The sequence below is a fragment of the Pelobates fuscus genome, chromosome 4 (assembly GCF_036172605.1).
Source record: "Pelobates fuscus isolate aPelFus1 chromosome 4, aPelFus1.pri, whole genome shotgun sequence".
NCBI classification, from domain to species: Eukaryota; Metazoa; Chordata; class Amphibia; order Anura; family Pelobatidae; genus Pelobates; species Pelobates fuscus.
This window is the reverse complement of record NC_086320.1, coordinates 389,536,860-389,553,527: the sequence shown is the minus strand read 5'-3', so window position 1 is coordinate 389,553,527 and position 16,668 is coordinate 389,536,860. Positions and strand designations below refer to the sequence as shown.

Sequence of the window (16,668 nt, the reverse complement as noted above, 5' to 3'; positions counted from 1 at the left end):
GTTAAGTATTTCACTTGGATGGCACGGTGTCAGGTTTCCCTTCAACGTAAAGACATTTCCTGTCAGGTGGTGGTAGCAGACATTCTGAGGGCGGTTCGTGGGATCTATACCACCGAAAGGGCCTCTATGGATTCGTCCATTTGGCAGCGTTTGTGGCGAAATCTCAAGGTCCACCCGCCTTGAACCGCTCCATGGGCGCCCTTGTCTTGGTAAGGGGAATTCCGAATCTGTTTTCACCTTTCCCCCTTAGATTTTGAACTGTTTTTTCCTTTTCATGGAAGGCTACCACACTTTAGCAGACGAGTACCTTCCTCTGCGTATAGGTAGGGTAGTGTAGGGTAGTTAGGTTATGGTAATGGTTTTGCACGGTTTTTGGTACTGTTTGGGTTAGGGTGGGTTTTGTGTGTGATTTTGTAATATGGACAATTGAACATTCTGCTTTTGGGTGGGGGGTAAAACACTAAGGGTGTATTATGGACGGAGGGATGGACTCCTTGAGGGTGGTGGGTTTGAACAAAATGGTTTTCATGTGGGTGGTGGGTTTATGGACAAGAATTTTCATGTGGGTGGTGGGTTTATGTGGTTTGAACAGAAAAATGAACTCCTTTTGGGTGGTGGGTTATGGACTTGTTTTCAGGTGGGTGGTGGGTTGTGTGGTTTTGAACTGTTTTGAACTGAGAAATGGACTCCATGTGGGTGGTGGGTTATGGTGATGGACAGAGAAATGGACTCCAAGTGGGTGGTGGGTTTTACTAGGTTTATTATTATGTGTATTATTATTATGTTTTGGTATGTGGTTATGTTTAGCTGGCTGTGGACTTGAGGTCAATTGGGTCCTGTCCCCCCCCCTTGTCCCCTTGTTATGTAGACCCCCTTGTTATGTAGACCCCCTTAGAGAAATTTTCAGCCTTTCTCCTCCCCTCCCCAGTGCTCCATGATGTAATGGAGCCCCCCGCCTTTTAAATTTCTCCCCTTATGATTTAGTCCCCCCCCCCCCCATTTATGTTAATCCCTCTCCCTGTTATTTCCCAGTTATTTAATTTTGGTATGGGTTTACTCCCCTAATAGTGCCCCTTCCAGAGTTTATTTCAGTATTTAGGTTTAATTTTTGGGTATTTATGTTTCATTTGGTATTATGTTTATTTTGTTATTCTGTTTAATTTTGGAAGCATTTTTCAAAACTAAATAAAATATCTACAGTCTCCCCCTGGTACATTAAGCTATCTCTGGGGAGAAAGGAGACTGGGCTCTCTATTCCCTGCTGGACACTCTGCCGCTGGGGACTGGAGACTGGGCTCCCAATTCCCAACAAATAACACTGCCGCTGGAGAATGGAGACTGGGCTCCCAATTCCCGGCACATCACACTGCCGCAGGGGAATGGAGACTGGGCTCCCAATTCCCCAAAAATCACGCTGCCGCTGGGGAGGGAGGACACTGCTCTCCTCTCCCTGGACTTCACACTGCCTTCCCGGCATCTCACTCTGCTGCTGGTGGGCAGGAACAACTACCTCTGCCCCCTGTAACTCAGCCTGCCGCTGGGGAGGGAGGACACTGCTCTCCTCTCCCTGCACTTTACACTGCCTTCCCGGCATATCACTCTGCTGCTGGGGGGCAGGAACAACTACCTCTGCCCCCTGTAACTCAGCCTGCCGCTGGGGAGGGAGGACGCTGCTCTCCTCTCCCTGCACTTTACACTGCCGCTGGGGAATGGAGACTGTGCTCCCAATTCCCTGCAGGACCGGTGGAGAGACCTAGGTCCCATCTCCACCGGCCACCTGGGGTTCTTCCCAGTAAAACTTTACCATCTCGTCCCCTCTGAATGGGTCTGGCTCTGGGTCTGTCATGCTGCTCTCCTGCTGAGCCTTCTCACTGTATTGGAACAGCTGCTGGTAGCCCTGTTCTAGCTCCATCTCCCGGGTCACCAGGTGGACCAGGTCTTTCTCAATTTCGTGAGTGTCGTCCCAGTCATACCTGCTCTCCCTCCACTCCAAGAGATCACTGAACCGGGCTTGTGTAGGGCTCCTAAATTCGTGCTCTGAAAAAGACTCCCATAACAAGCCAGGACCATCAAACTCCTCTCCCTCTGGCTTGTCATGCTCGGCTGTCCAGGGCAGGTACTGTGCAACATACCACCAGAGCGTCTGGTAGGCATCCTCCAGCCACATCTCCTGCCATACCCGGAGCTCCAATTCCTTTACCCATTCCTCCAAGGGCTGCTCTCCCAGGAAGGGCATCCGCAGGGCTACTCGCTTCTGCAACCGCTGGTCTTCCTTGGGGAGTCTCTCGCCCCGCTGGTGCTCCGCAATACCCAGTGCCTGGTACCAGATGCCTTTACGGGCTGCATCTCGGTCATCCATGGCACCCTCATCATACTCCACTGCTGGTTCCATCCTGATGCTGTCAGGGTCGCTGTACTCAGACATGCGTTGCCCTCAATTTATAAAATCCCAAGAAATGGTGTCTCCTGTAGCTGTCCTTCTGGCTGTAGGAATGATCCCGCCACTTGCCACCAATTGTAACGGACCGTTTCAGCAGTCAAGGGGTTAAAATCCGTTTAGGCGATAATCCCCTTTTCACAGACAGGCACAGCTACTGTAGATGAAACAACGGGGGGGAAGGGCTGCGCTAAAAAGTAGTAAAATACAGTGTAAACCAGACCGGATGGTCACAATCTGATAATAATGGAAAACGTAAGTCTCTTACACCAGGTCAAGAAATTATCTTATGGAAAAATATATATATCTTTGAGGAGAGTCTTTGCAAATAAAAAAAGAGTATACAATGAAAAAGTGGTAGTAAAAATGGTAAAAATGAATAAAAATTTGATAAAAAATAGTCTCACTGATATAGCTTGGTGGGATATCTGTACAGTCCTCAGGAGTTGATCCGTCCGGGGAGTAGGATGATCCGTATATGTGGAGACAAAATAGGAGACACGACAAACTGCCAATAGTGAAGAATTGCGGCTCCAAGGGTAAAATGAGAAAATAATATGATCATACACTCACATTTGTATGAGCTTTAGACCAGCTCTGGACTTATAGGCGTTGCAGCGGTATGATCCCCGCTACCAGGATATACTGGAGAAGACGTCTGGCGATCCAACCTTGGTACTCCGGAATGTATAGAAAACAACAATAGTGCTCTCAGTAGGTAGGGTATGTGAAGTAACAGTAAATGAAATATACTTACAAATATAGAGCAGGAAATACTGCTCTATTAATAGGGCGCTGGTGGAATAATCCCCACCTGGGATTTCTTTGGGTCAGGATCCGAGTATGAGAGGTAAAAATGGTAGTGATAGAATAATATAATAATATTAAATAATAAATAATAATATATATATAAAAAATATATTGAAAATATATATATATATATAAAAAGAAAGAAAAAAAATTTTTTTAAATAAAAAATAAAATAAATAAAATATAATATAAAACTGCCAGGAATAATAAAATAGTATATCAAATAAAGTAGGAGTTGGTCCTATAAAGAAGGTAACCAAAATCACTTTAATATATAAAATACACAATTTAAAACCATTAACGCGTTTCACCCAAACAGGCTTTTTCAAAATGGTAATATAGCATTAAACCTGGCAAGATACAGTATATATAAGACAATGTGAATTGTTAAAATTTGCGCCAAAAATGATTGGCCAATCAGAAAAACACTTAGATTAAAACATTGTTAAACCTTAAATAAGTAAAAAACAAATGTGCATACAAATGGTCATAAGTAATATATAAATAAAGAAACACAGAAATGTAAAAAACGAAGCTTATAACTTAAAATTGAGATTATTGGACTTGTGTCACATGACCGGACTTGGGGTGTATGGGAAATGTAGTTTCAGAGCGCTGTGCGCGTGAGGTATGCGCCCCTCCCCGTGAAACTTTTACCCGCCGGCACTACTATGGAGCTAAGCCTCATGGGGCTTGTAGTAGTGCCGGTCAGATGTGCGCACGCACGGGGGGGCGGAGACCGGGAGGCAGCTCGCTGAGTAAATTAGCAGCGAGCTGCTTCCTGAAAGGCACAGTACGGGTGCCTATATGGATCAAAATACTAGACGGCGAAAATAGCCGTCAAAGTGGAGGGGAGAAGGAGTGGGCATAAATAAAATAAAATAAAATAAAAATGGAAATGAAAATGAATACCATAGTTAAAAAACTATGGGTAAAATTAGTAACAATAAAAAAAATATATAGAAGAATGATAAAAATATAACCAACTGATGTCTAAAATATAAAAATGAAATATAAAGTTGTATAATCATAAAAAATTGTGCAGATCAAAGTCTGCATTTAAACCATTAGGTGAGAGGGTCTGTAACTTATAGACCCACTCCATTTCTGTTTTTCCTAAGACATTTTTAATATCTCCCCCTCTCCAGGGTAAAGTACATTTTTTTATCCCCATACATTTTAACAATTTAGGGTCTTTATTATGGTTAATAAAATGTTTGGATACTGTATGATTTAAGTATCCATTTTTGATGTTTCTACAATGTTCGCTCAACCTGATTTTCAGGCACCTTGTGGTCATCCCAACGTACTGGAAGCCACAAGGGCATTCGAGCAAATAAATTACATTTTTGGTGGTACAGGTAATAAACTCTTTGATATTATACACAGTGTTAGTCTTATTTGAAACAAACTGAGTCACCTTAGATGCAAATGTGGGATCTGTGGTTTTGCATACAATGCATGTTTTACATTTGTAAAACCCTTTAGTTTGCGGAAAGAAGGATACAGGGTTTTTCTGTGCAATAGTTTTGGTAAAATTCGTGGTTAAAATCGATCTAAAATTGGGAGCTCCTCTAAAAACTATATTTGGTTTTTCGGGAATAATTTTGTTAAGTTTATCGTCTTGTTTTAAAATATGCCAGTGTTTTTTAATAATTTTTTTAATTACACTGCTTTTGTTGTTGTAGTTAAAAGTTATAGGGAGGGATATAGATTCGTTTGTATTTTTTGTTTTATATGTTAGAAGTTCACTCCTATTTTTGTGTTTGATCAAATTAATATTTTCTAATAAGTCGGTCTCTGAGTAATTTTTTTCGATAAATTTATCTTTTAAAATATTTGCTTGCTCATTAAAATCTTCTAATTCGGTACAGTTTCTGCGTAACCTTAAAAATTGGCTTCTAGGAACACTGTCGAGCCAGGGTTTGTAATGGCAGCTGTTTTTATCAATTGCTGTATTTACGCAGACTTTTTTGAAGAAAGTTTTCGTGTGGATCCGCCCGTTTTTGACAAATATATTTAAATCTAAGAAGTTAATTTGTACTTTACTAAATTCATGGGTTAAAATTATACCTCTATCATTTTTGTTAAGATCATGAATAAAAGAAATAAGACTATCTTCGGATCCATTCCAGATAAAAAACAGGTCATCAATATATCTAAAATATGAGACCAGGTTTGCCCTTAGCTTGTCTCCATCGTATATAGCTGAGGACTCCCAGTCTGCCATAAATAGATTGGCATAGCTAGGGGCAAACCTGGTACCCATAGCGGTTCCTCTTTTTTGGAGATAAAACGAGTCGAGGAACCAAAAATAATTGTTTTTTAAAATAATATTAATACCATCTAATATAAAATCAATTTGTATTTCAGAGATCCTTTTTTCTTTTGTTAAAATATTTTTTATCGCTTGACAGCCTATATTATGTGGTATGATTGTATATAATGATTGCACATCACAGGTTACTAGAATAAAATTTGGGTCCCATTTAAAATGACTTAAAAAGTTTAAAAGAGACATAGAATCTTGTAAATAGGATTTCATTTGTTTGACAGCAGGTTGAAGAAGAGTGTCTAAGTATTGAGAAAGATTGCAAAGGACAGAACCTATACCCGATACTATTGGTCTCCCTGGGGGTTTATTCATGTCTTTATGTATCTTGGGGAGAAAATAAATAACTGGAATAATTGGAAATTTTTTGTTTAAAAAGTTGTACTCTTGTTTGGTTATGATATCTTGAGCCTGTCCTCTATTTAAAAAATCACATAAAGTATTTTTAATAGTTGTAGTGGGGTCTGATGTGAGTTTTTCATAAACAGCAGTGTCATTAAGTTGTCTATGTGCTTCCTCAATATACATAGTGCTTGATAAAATAACCAGGCCACCTCCTTTGTCTGCTGGTTTTATTACAATGTCATTGTCGTCTTGTAATTCTTTAAGTGCTTTTTTTTCTGCGTTTGTCAAATTGTGTGTGTCAAATTTATTTGTTTGTATTTTATCGAGATCTTTAGTGACCATTTTTTCAAATACTGTGAGTGGTGCTGATTTCATAAAAGCAGGATAAAATTTTGATTTTTCTTTAAAATGTGTATTGATGATATGATTGTCTTGAGGGGGGGAAGGGCATGAGGTAGGAGTATATGCTGTCTTATCAATAAAAAATCGTTTAAGGGTGGCCTTCCTAACAAATTTGTTGACATCAATAAAAGCTTCAAAGGGTTTAAAAGGATTGGTAGGGGCAAATTTGAGTCCTTTTCTTAAAACCGATAATTGGGCAATAGTGAGAGTTTTTTGAGAGAGGTTAAAAATCCCATTGGATTCCTCACTTAGGGGAATTATTGTCTTTCTAATCTTTCTCTCTTGTTCACGTCTGCCACTTCTTCGTCCTCTAGGCTTAGTGTTCGTTTTTGAGATCTTGATTGGTGAGGTGTTGGAATGAATGTGCTGGGGTGGGTACGGATTTCTAAAAAATGATCCTCATTTTCAAATTCGGAATCGATGGACAATAATTGGTATCGGTTGTGATGGTGGGGGATAGTGGGTGATATGGGATGTTCGTTACGTTCATTAATATATCTAGATCTTTGGGGTTTTGGTGAGAGTGGTCTTCTATGGGAGTAGGTGGTGTGGTGATGTGGTCTGGATGGTGAAGGGTAGGATTGTCTATGAGAATGAAGCGTTTTAGCTTGTGTGTAGGGTAGTGTTGAAGGGCCTGAATAGGAGTTGTATTTCTGTGGTCGCTGTTTATAAGGTGAATGTGAAGATTGTCTAGTGACATAATTTTGGTATTGTCGTGGATGGTGATCATAGTGACGAGTGGTGGTACTGTGTTTGTTGGTTGTTGTTTGTGAAGGTTTCTCTGTCCCTACATAGTGGTTGTTTGTTTGGAAATGGTCTTTTTGGACATGATTGTATGTGGTATGCCTTTTGTTTAGATGATATGTTCGTACTTGCTTGTTTGAATAGTCTGTCTTATCTCTAATGTACTTCTTGATTTTAATGTGTTTGGTGTCTGTTTCAACCTTTTCAATTTTGCTCTGAATTAATATGCAATTTTGGTTGTATGCTTTGGTTTCTGTGAATGGCATAAGCTTGTCCCTGAGATTATTGATTTCAGAATCTAGTATTGATAATTTTTTACTTTTTTTAATTATCAGTGTCTCCATTAGACCAAGAGTGCATGATTCTAATTTGTTATTCCATTCCTCCATGAATTCAAGGTCATCTTGGTCGGAGGTTGGTAGTTTAAGTAATCTTAACCCTCTTGGTGTAATTCTTTCATCGGTGTATTTTTTTAAAGTGGCTATTTCCCATTTTAGTTTTATCTCAGAGGTAAGGGATCTTTCCAATTTAATAAACAGTTCTTGTTGGCTTAAACTTGGAATATTAATTGGAATTGGGCTGGTAATTTCTGTGTCAAATACATTTTCCACGTCAATAATGTAATTGTTTCTGAACTCAAAAATAGACATAATAAGGTAGTTAGAAAGCAGCTGACTCTAGAGGGAATTACACAAATAGAAAAACAAAGAGAAGAGTCTGCGCTCAATAACAGTAAAAGCTGCAACCCTAATTAGGGAATCCCACAAAACCCTAAAAACAAACTGGAAATGAAACAACGGGGGGGAAGGGCTGCGCTAAAAAGTAGTAAAATACAGTGTAAACCAGACCGGATGGTCACAATCTGATAATAATGGAAAACGTAAGTCTCTTACACCAGGTCAAGAAATTATCTTATGGAAAAATATATATATCTTTGAGGAGAGTCTTTGCAAATAAAAAAAGAGTATACAATGAAAAAGTGGTAGTAAAAATGGTAAAAATGAATAAAAATTTGATAAAAAATAGTCTCACTGATATAGCTTGGTGGGATATCTGTACAGTCCTCAGGAGTTGATCCGTCCGGGGAGTAGGATGATCCGTATATGTGGAGACAAAATAGGAGACACGACAAACTGCCAATAGTGAAGAATTGCGGCTCCAAGGGTAAAATGAGAAAATAATATGATAATACACTCACATTTGTATGAGCTTTAGACCAGCTCTGGACTTATAGGCGTTGCAGCGGTATGATCCCCGCTACCAGGATATACTGGAGAAGACGTCTGGCGATCCAACCTTGGTACTCCGGAATGTATAGAAAACAACAATAGTGCTCTCAGTAGGTAAGGTATGTGAAGTAACAGTAAATGAAATATACTTACAAATATAGAGCAGGAAATACTGCTCTATTAATAGGGCGCTGGTGGAATAATCCCCACCTGGGATTTCTTTGGGTCAGGATCCGAGTATGAGAGGTAAAAATGGTAGTGATAGAATAATATAATAATATTAAATAATAAATAATAATATATATATAAAAAATATATTCTCTTTTTTTATTTGCAAAGACTCTCCTCAAAGATATATATATTTTTCCATAAGATAATTTCTTGACCTGGTGTAAGAGACTTACGTTTTCCATTATTATCAGATTGTGACCATCCGGTCTGGTTTACACTGTATTTTACTACTTTTTAGCGCAGCCCTTCCCCCCCGTTGTTTCATTTCCAGTTTGTTTTTAGGGTTTTGTGGGATTCCCTAATTAGGGTTGCAGCTTTTACTGTTATTGAGCGCAGACTCTTCTCTTTGTTTTTCTATTTGTGTAATTCCCTCTAGAGTCAGCTGCTTTCTAACTACCTTATTATGTCTATTTTTGAGTTCAGAAACAATTACATTATTGACGTGGAAAATGTATTTGACACAGAAATTACCAGCCCAATTCCAATTAATATTCCAAGTTTAAGCCAACAAGAACTGTTTATTAAATTGGAAAGATCCCTTACCTCTGAGATAAAACTAAAATGGGAAATAGCCACTTTAAAAAAATACACCGATGAAAGAATTACACCAAGAGGGTTAAGATTACTTAAACTACCAACCTCCGACCAAGATGACCTTGAATTCATGGAGGAATGGAATAACAAATTAGAATCATGCACTCTTGGTCTAATGGAGACACTGATAATTAAAAAAAGTAAAAAATTATCAATACTAGATTCTGAAATCAATAATCTCAGGGACAAGCTTATGCCATTCACAGAAACCAAAGCATACAACCAAAATTGCATATTAATTCAGAGCAAAATTGAAAAGGTTGAAACAGACACCAAACACATTAAAATCAAGAAGTACATTAGAGATAAGACAGACTATTCAAACAAGCAAGTACGAACATATCATCTAAACAAAAGGCATACCACATACAATCATGTCCAAAAAGACCATTTCCAAACAAACAACCACTATGTAGGGACAGAGAAACCTTCACAAACAACAACCAACAAACACAGTACCACCACTCGTCACTATGATCACCATCCACGACAATACCAAAATTATGTCACTAGACAATCTTCACATTCACCTTATAAACAGCGACCACAGAAATACAACTCCTATTCAGGCCCTTCAACACTACCCTACACACAAGCTAAAACGCTTCATTCTCATAGACAATCCTACCCTTCACCATCCAGACCACATCACCACACCACCTACTCCCATAGAAGACCACTCTCACCAAAACCCCAAAGATCTAGATATATTAATGAACGTAACGAACATCCCATATCACCCACTATCCCCCACCATCACAACCGATACCAATTATTGTCCATCGATTCCGAATTTGAAAATGAGGATCATTTTTTAGAAATCCGTACCCACCCCAGCACATTCATTCCAACACCTCACCAATCAAGATCTCAAAAACGAACACTAAGCCTAGAGGACGAAGAAGTGGCAGACGTGAACAAGAGAGAAAGATTAGAAAGACAATAATTCCCCTAAGTGAGGAATCCAATGGGATTTTTAACCTCTCTCAAAAAACTCTCACTATTGCCCAATTATCGGTTTTAAGAAAAGGACTCAAATTTGCCCCTACCAATCCTTTTAAACCCTTTGAAGCTTTTATTGATGTCAACAAATTTGTTAGGAAGGCCACCCTTAAACGATTTTTTATTGATAAGACAGCATATACTCCTACCTCATGCCCTTCCCCCCCTCAAGACAATCATATCATCAATACACATTTTAAAGAAAAATCAAAATTTTATCCTGCTTTTATGAAATCAGCACCACTCACAGTATTTGAAAAAATGGTCACTAAAGATCTCGATAAAATACAAACAAATAAATTTGACACACACAATTTGACAAACGCAGAAAAAAAAGCACTTAAAGAATTACAAGACGACAATGACATTGTAATAAAACCAGCAGACAAAGGAGGTGGCCTGGTTATTTTATCAAGCACTATGTATATTGAGGAAGCACATAGACAACTTAATGACACTGCTGTTTATGAAAAACTCACATCAGACCCCACTACAACTATTAAAAATACTTTATGTGATTTTTTAAATAGAGGACAGGCTCAAGATATCATAACCAAACAAGAGTACAACTTTTTAAACAAAAAATTTCCAATTATTCCAGTTATTTATTTTCTCCCCAAGATACATAAAGACATGAATAAACCCCCAGGGAGACCAATAGTATCGGGTATAGGTTCTGTCCTTTGCAATCTTTCTCAATACTTAGACACTCTTCTTCAACCTGCTGTCAAACAAATGAAATCCTATTTACAAGATTCTATGTCTCTTTTAAACTTTTTAAGTCATTTTAAATGGGACCCAAATTTTATTCTAGTAACCTGTGATGTGCAATCATTATATACAATCATACCACATAATATAGGCTGTCAAGCGATAAAAAATATTTTAACAAAAGAAAAAAGGATCTCTGAAATACAAATTGATTTTATATTAGATGGTATTAATATTATTTTAAAAAACAATTATTTTTGGTTCCTCGACTCGTTTTATCTCCAAAAAAGAGGAACCGCTATGGGTACCAGGTTTGCCCCTAGCTATGCCAATCTATTTATGGCAGACTGGGAGTCCTCAGCTATATACGATGGAGACAAGCTAAGGGCAAACCTGGTCTCATATTTTAGATATATTGATGACCTGTTTTTTATCTGGAATGGATCCGAAGATAGTCTTATTTCTTTTATTCATGATCTTAACAAAAATGATAGAGGTATAATTTTAACCCATGAATTTAGTAAAGTACAAATTAACTTCTTAGATTTAAATATATTTGTCAAAAACGGGCGGATCCACACGAAAACTTTCTTCAAAAAAGTCTGCGTAAATACAGCAATTGATAAAAACAGCTGCCATTACAAACCCTGGCTCGACAGTGTTCCTAGAAGCCAATTTTTAAGGTTACGCAGAAACTGTACCGAATTAGAAGATTTTAATGAGCAAGCAAATATTTTAAAAGATAAATTTATCGAAAAAAATTACTCAGAGACCGACTTATTAGAAAATATTAATTTGATCAAACACAAAAATAGGAGTGAACTTCTAACATATAAAACAAAAAATACAAACGAATCTATATCCCTCCCTATAACTTTTAACTACAACAACAAAAGCAGTGTAATTAAAAAAATTATTAAAAAATACTGGCATATTTTAAAACAAGACGATAAACTTAACAAAATTATTCCCGAAAAACCAAATATAGTTTTTAGAGGAGCTCCCAATTTTAGATCGATTTTAACCACGAATTTTACCAAAACTATTGCACAGAAAAACCCTGTATCCTTCTTTCCGCAAACTAAAGGGTTTTACAAATGTAAAACATGCATTGTATGCAAAACCACAGATCCCACATTTGCATCTAAGGTGACTCAGTTTGTTTCAAATAAGACTAACACTGTGTATAATATCAAAGAGTTTATTACCTGTACCACCAAAAATGTAATTTATTTGCTCGAATGCCCTTGTGGCTTCCAGTACGTTGGGATGACCACAAGGTGCCTGAAAATCAGGTTGAGCGAACATTGTAGAAACATCAAAAATGGATACTTAAATCATACAGTATCCAAACATTTTATTAACCATAATAAAGACCCTAAATTGTTAAAATGTATGGGGATAAAAAAATGTACTTTACCCTGGAGAGGGGGAGATATTAAAAATGTCTTAGGAAAAACAGAAATGGAGTGGGTCTATAAGTTACAGACCCTCTCACCTAATGGTTTAAATGCAGACTTTGATCTGCACAATTTTTTATGATTATACAACTTTATATTTCATTTTTATATATTTTTTTTTTTTATATTCTTTATTTTTGTTGTGCACGAAAGAACATATGCATGTTTGCAATGCCACAATAGTTATCACATGCAATTTGTAAACAATTATTAGTCAACAGTTACATGGCATTCTGAGTGTCGCACAATTTTTTAAAGGTTTATAGAAGCTAAATACAAGCTGGTTAGTTACAGGCTTAGAACATGAAGACATGTAGCGTTCCTTAGGAGCAGAAGGGTTAATATAGGCATACATAAAGATTTCAACTAGCAGGGTTTCTCAGCTTGGGTTGCTTAAGTTGGGCTTTGTCCAGGACACAAGCCCTGATATGATGAGGTGATTAAACTTATAAGGCATAGCCCCCGATGCCATAATTCACTTAGTATTGCGCTGCTAGATATCAGAAATAATTATCAGGCACATTAAGCAGGTTATGCTTGGGGGTGCAGTGTCACCATTGCTGCCCTGGTGTGGGGAGTAAGCCTCTCCTATGTTGCTAGATCCCACCTGTTAATATGTGCCGTGAAATGCTGCCTATCACCACAGTGGGGGATGTTGAGTATGCACTAAAGAACAAAAGAGAGAAGGAAAGCAAAGAAAATAAAAAACAATATAGATTAAGTGAAGGAAGCATTGCATTTAAATGAACTGTAGCTGGGATGTGCCACTGGAGTCTCTCAAGGCAGGCCGCGCAGACCTCCCGGCTGTGCCGCGGATAGCATGTTGACAGTCCCGCCGGATCTTGCTGCCTCGTTCCCGTCTCTCCCCGTGTCATGCCCTGTGAAAGGTTAGGAGGTTGCTAGTCCCGTGGTCTATGAGCGCACGTCACCTGTGCCTCCGGTTCCGCTGCCAGTGATGATCAATATCGGGATTCCCGGGTGAAGTGTAGACAGGCAGTGGTATGGGGATGGTCATCAGGGTGCTCTAGGTACCGGTGGGCGGTTGTATGAACCAGGCTGAGATGCTGTGAACAAGGGCCGGTCCGCTGAGGCAGGTCTGCTGCTTAGCAGGGTGAGTTACAGTCCAGGTTTTAAGAATCGGGGCTGTGTATTTCAGTATGCCACGTGAGCGCTGGTAGCGCGGTCGGCCGCCATCTTGATGGTCGGGCGCTGAGGTCTGTAAGCTGCGCGGCCCTGCATCGAAGCCTTCTCGGTATCAGCTTCTGCCAGTGGGGGCCGGGATAACCCCCGCCGGCCCATGGGGGGGGGACCGGGGCCTGTGAGGGGCATTACATCGCCGCTGGGTGATTGTCAGGTGTACGAGCAGGGCAGCGGCCGTCTGCCCCACTCCTCTCCAATGTAGGCCGCACTCTCCAAAGTTTTGTACCACCCGTATGGCCCCCAAAACTCCCGATCTCGGAGTCCGCAGTGTCACCAACAGCTTCTTGTACCCTTAGGTATCTTTTACAGCTTAATTAGTCGTAGTGAGTCTATAAGTTTTGCTGATAAAGCCAAGCTCAGCAGGAGCCTCTGCAGCATGCGACCGGTCAGCATGGCTGCCAGGCCCCGCCCCCCTCATTTTTATATTTTAGACATCAGTTGGTTATATTTTTATCATTCTTCTATATATTTTTTTTATTGTTACTAATTTTACCCATAGTTTTTTAACTATGGTATTCATTTTCATTTCCATTTTTATTTTATTTTATTTTATTTATGCCCACTCCTTCTCCCCTCCACTTTGACGGCTATTTTCGCCGTCTAGTATTTTGATCCATATAGGCACCCGTACTGTGCCTTTCAGGAAGCAGCTCGCTGCTAATTTACTCAGCGAGCTGCCTCCCGGTCTCCGCCCCCCCGTGCGTGCGCACATCTGACCGGCACTACTACAAGCCCCATGAGGCTTAGCTCCATAGTAGTGCCGGCGGGTAAAAGTTTCACGGGGAGGGGCGCATACCTCACGCGCACAGCGCTCTGAAACTACATTTCCCATACACCCCAAGTCCGGTCATGTGACACAAGTCCAATAATCTCAATTTTAAGTTATAAGCTTCGTTTTTTACATTTCTGTGTTTCTTTATTTATATATTACTTATGACCATTTGTATGCACATTTGTTTTTTACTTATTTAAGGTTTAACAATGTTTTAATCTAAGTGTTTTTCTGATTGGCCAATCATTTTTGGCGCAAATTTTAACAATTCACATTGTCTTATATATACTGTATCTTGCCAGGTTTAATGCTATATTACCATTTTGAAAAAGCCTGTTTGGGTGAAACGCGTTAATGGTTTTAAATTGTGTATTTTATATATTAAAGTGATTTTGGTTACCTTCTTTATAGGACCAACTCCTACTTTATTTGATATACTATTTTATTATTCCTGGCAGTTTTATATTATATTTTATTTATTTTATTTTTTATTTAAAAAAAATTTTTTTCTTTCTTTTTATATATATATATATATTTTCAATATATTTTTTATATATATATTATTATTTATTATTTAATATTATTATATTATTCTATCACTACCATTTTTACCTCTCATACTCGGATCCTGACCCAAAGAAATCCCAGGTGGGGATTATTCCACCAGCGCCCTATTAATAGAGCAGTATTTCCTGCTCTATATTTGTAAGTATATTTCATTTACTGTTACTTCACATACCCTACCTACTGAGAGCACTATTGTTGTTTTCTATACATTCCGGAGTACCAAGGTTGGATCGCCAGACGTCTTCTCCAGTATATCCTGGTAGCGGGGATCATACCGCTGCAACGCCTATAAGTCCAGAGCTGGTCTAAAGCTCATACAAATGTGAGTGTATTATCATATTATTTTCTCATTTTACCCTTGGAGCCGCAATTCTTCACTATTGGCAGTTTGTCGTGTCTCCTATTTTGTCTCCACATATACGGATCATCCTACTCCCCGGACGGATCAACTCCTGAGGACTGTACAGATATCCCACCAAGCTATATCAGTGAGACTATTTTTTATCAAATTTTTATTCATTTTTACTACCACTTTTTCATTGTATACTCTTTTTTTATTTGCAAAGACTCTCCTCAAAGATATATATATTTTTCCATAAGATAATTTCTTGACCTGGTGTAAGAGACTTACGTTTTCCATTATTATCAGATTGTGACCATCCGGTCTGGTTTACACTGTATTTTACTACTTTTTAGCGCAGCCCTTCCCCCCCGTTGTTTCATTTCCAGTTTGTTTTTAGGGTTTTGTGGGATTCCCTAATTAGGGTTGCAGCTTTTACTGTTATTGAGCGCAGACTCTTCTCTTTGTTTTTCTACAGCTACTGTAGAATCACCAAAACTCACTAATTGGATATAGGTGAATGCACCAAACTCCCGAACTGCATACAAGGGAATAAGGTAGCACTCCAAACTCTTGAACTGGAACCTCACGAATAGCTGCTAGCAGATGAACAGGAAAAGCTCCCAAGCGGCTTACACTCCTGGCAGTCAGTCCCTATCAGCATACAGTGAATCCCCCCAAGAACGAGACAAGGCTCCGTGTTGAGGGTCAAGCAGTGGTCTGTTTATTGAGGGCTACCTGCCCCTGTATTTATGCAGGTCTCCCACCTGGTGGACACTCCCCTAGGGGACCAGATGGAAGACTGTAACAAAAGACAGACATTTAGCATTTCAGGACATACAGAAGTAAAACATCCCCACAATGCATCCTGGCTTCCTCTCCTCTGCCCTGGAGAAGTAATTCAATTATCTCCCAGGACAAAGGCAAAACTCCATTACACACGTGGGGACACAAAGACAGACTATCACTTTAAAATATATAATGGGACAAATGGTACAGTAAATATATACATTTAACATATCCCCAGATTGCTCAGGTCTGAGTGCACATTTTTAGGTGAATGACACTCAGACCACACGAATACAGTTTAATTGCCATGGAGCCAAAGTCTTTAATTACACTAATATGCTCCATGGCATAGCTATCTGCGTTACAACATTCACATAAAATAAACTACCGAATTTACATGCATTCGTTAAATCAGTACGAATTAGAACCAGGGGCTGGAGGTTCAGCGGGGCCTGCACGTAAAAGTGTCCGGGTTTGGTGCATGAAAGTCGGGCAGAAAAGCGCCGGCTGCCCGGGGAGCTCCAGAACACCGCCATCTAGCGGCCGCTAAGTGTAACCGCGGCCACCCAGTAACAATCAATTAAGCTGCGGTTAACCGCAGCTTCAGGGAGGTAAATGGAGGGCACACTCCAGCTTCTGGGTGGGCAATTAACGGTGCCGGCCGTCTTCCCACGGCTCTGGGGAGGTTGCAAACAGGTTGTTT

At 39.3% G+C, this 16,668-nt stretch overlaps 1 protein-coding gene across 1 annotated transcript in view; it reads right to left on the bottom strand.

Annotated features, from left to right (window-relative positions):
• The window catches only part of ASIC3 (acid sensing ion channel subunit 3), a 456,156-nt gene that overhangs the window by 223,646 nt on the left and 215,842 nt on the right, over positions 1-16,668 (bottom strand). The gene's annotated exons all lie outside the window — the stretch shown is intronic.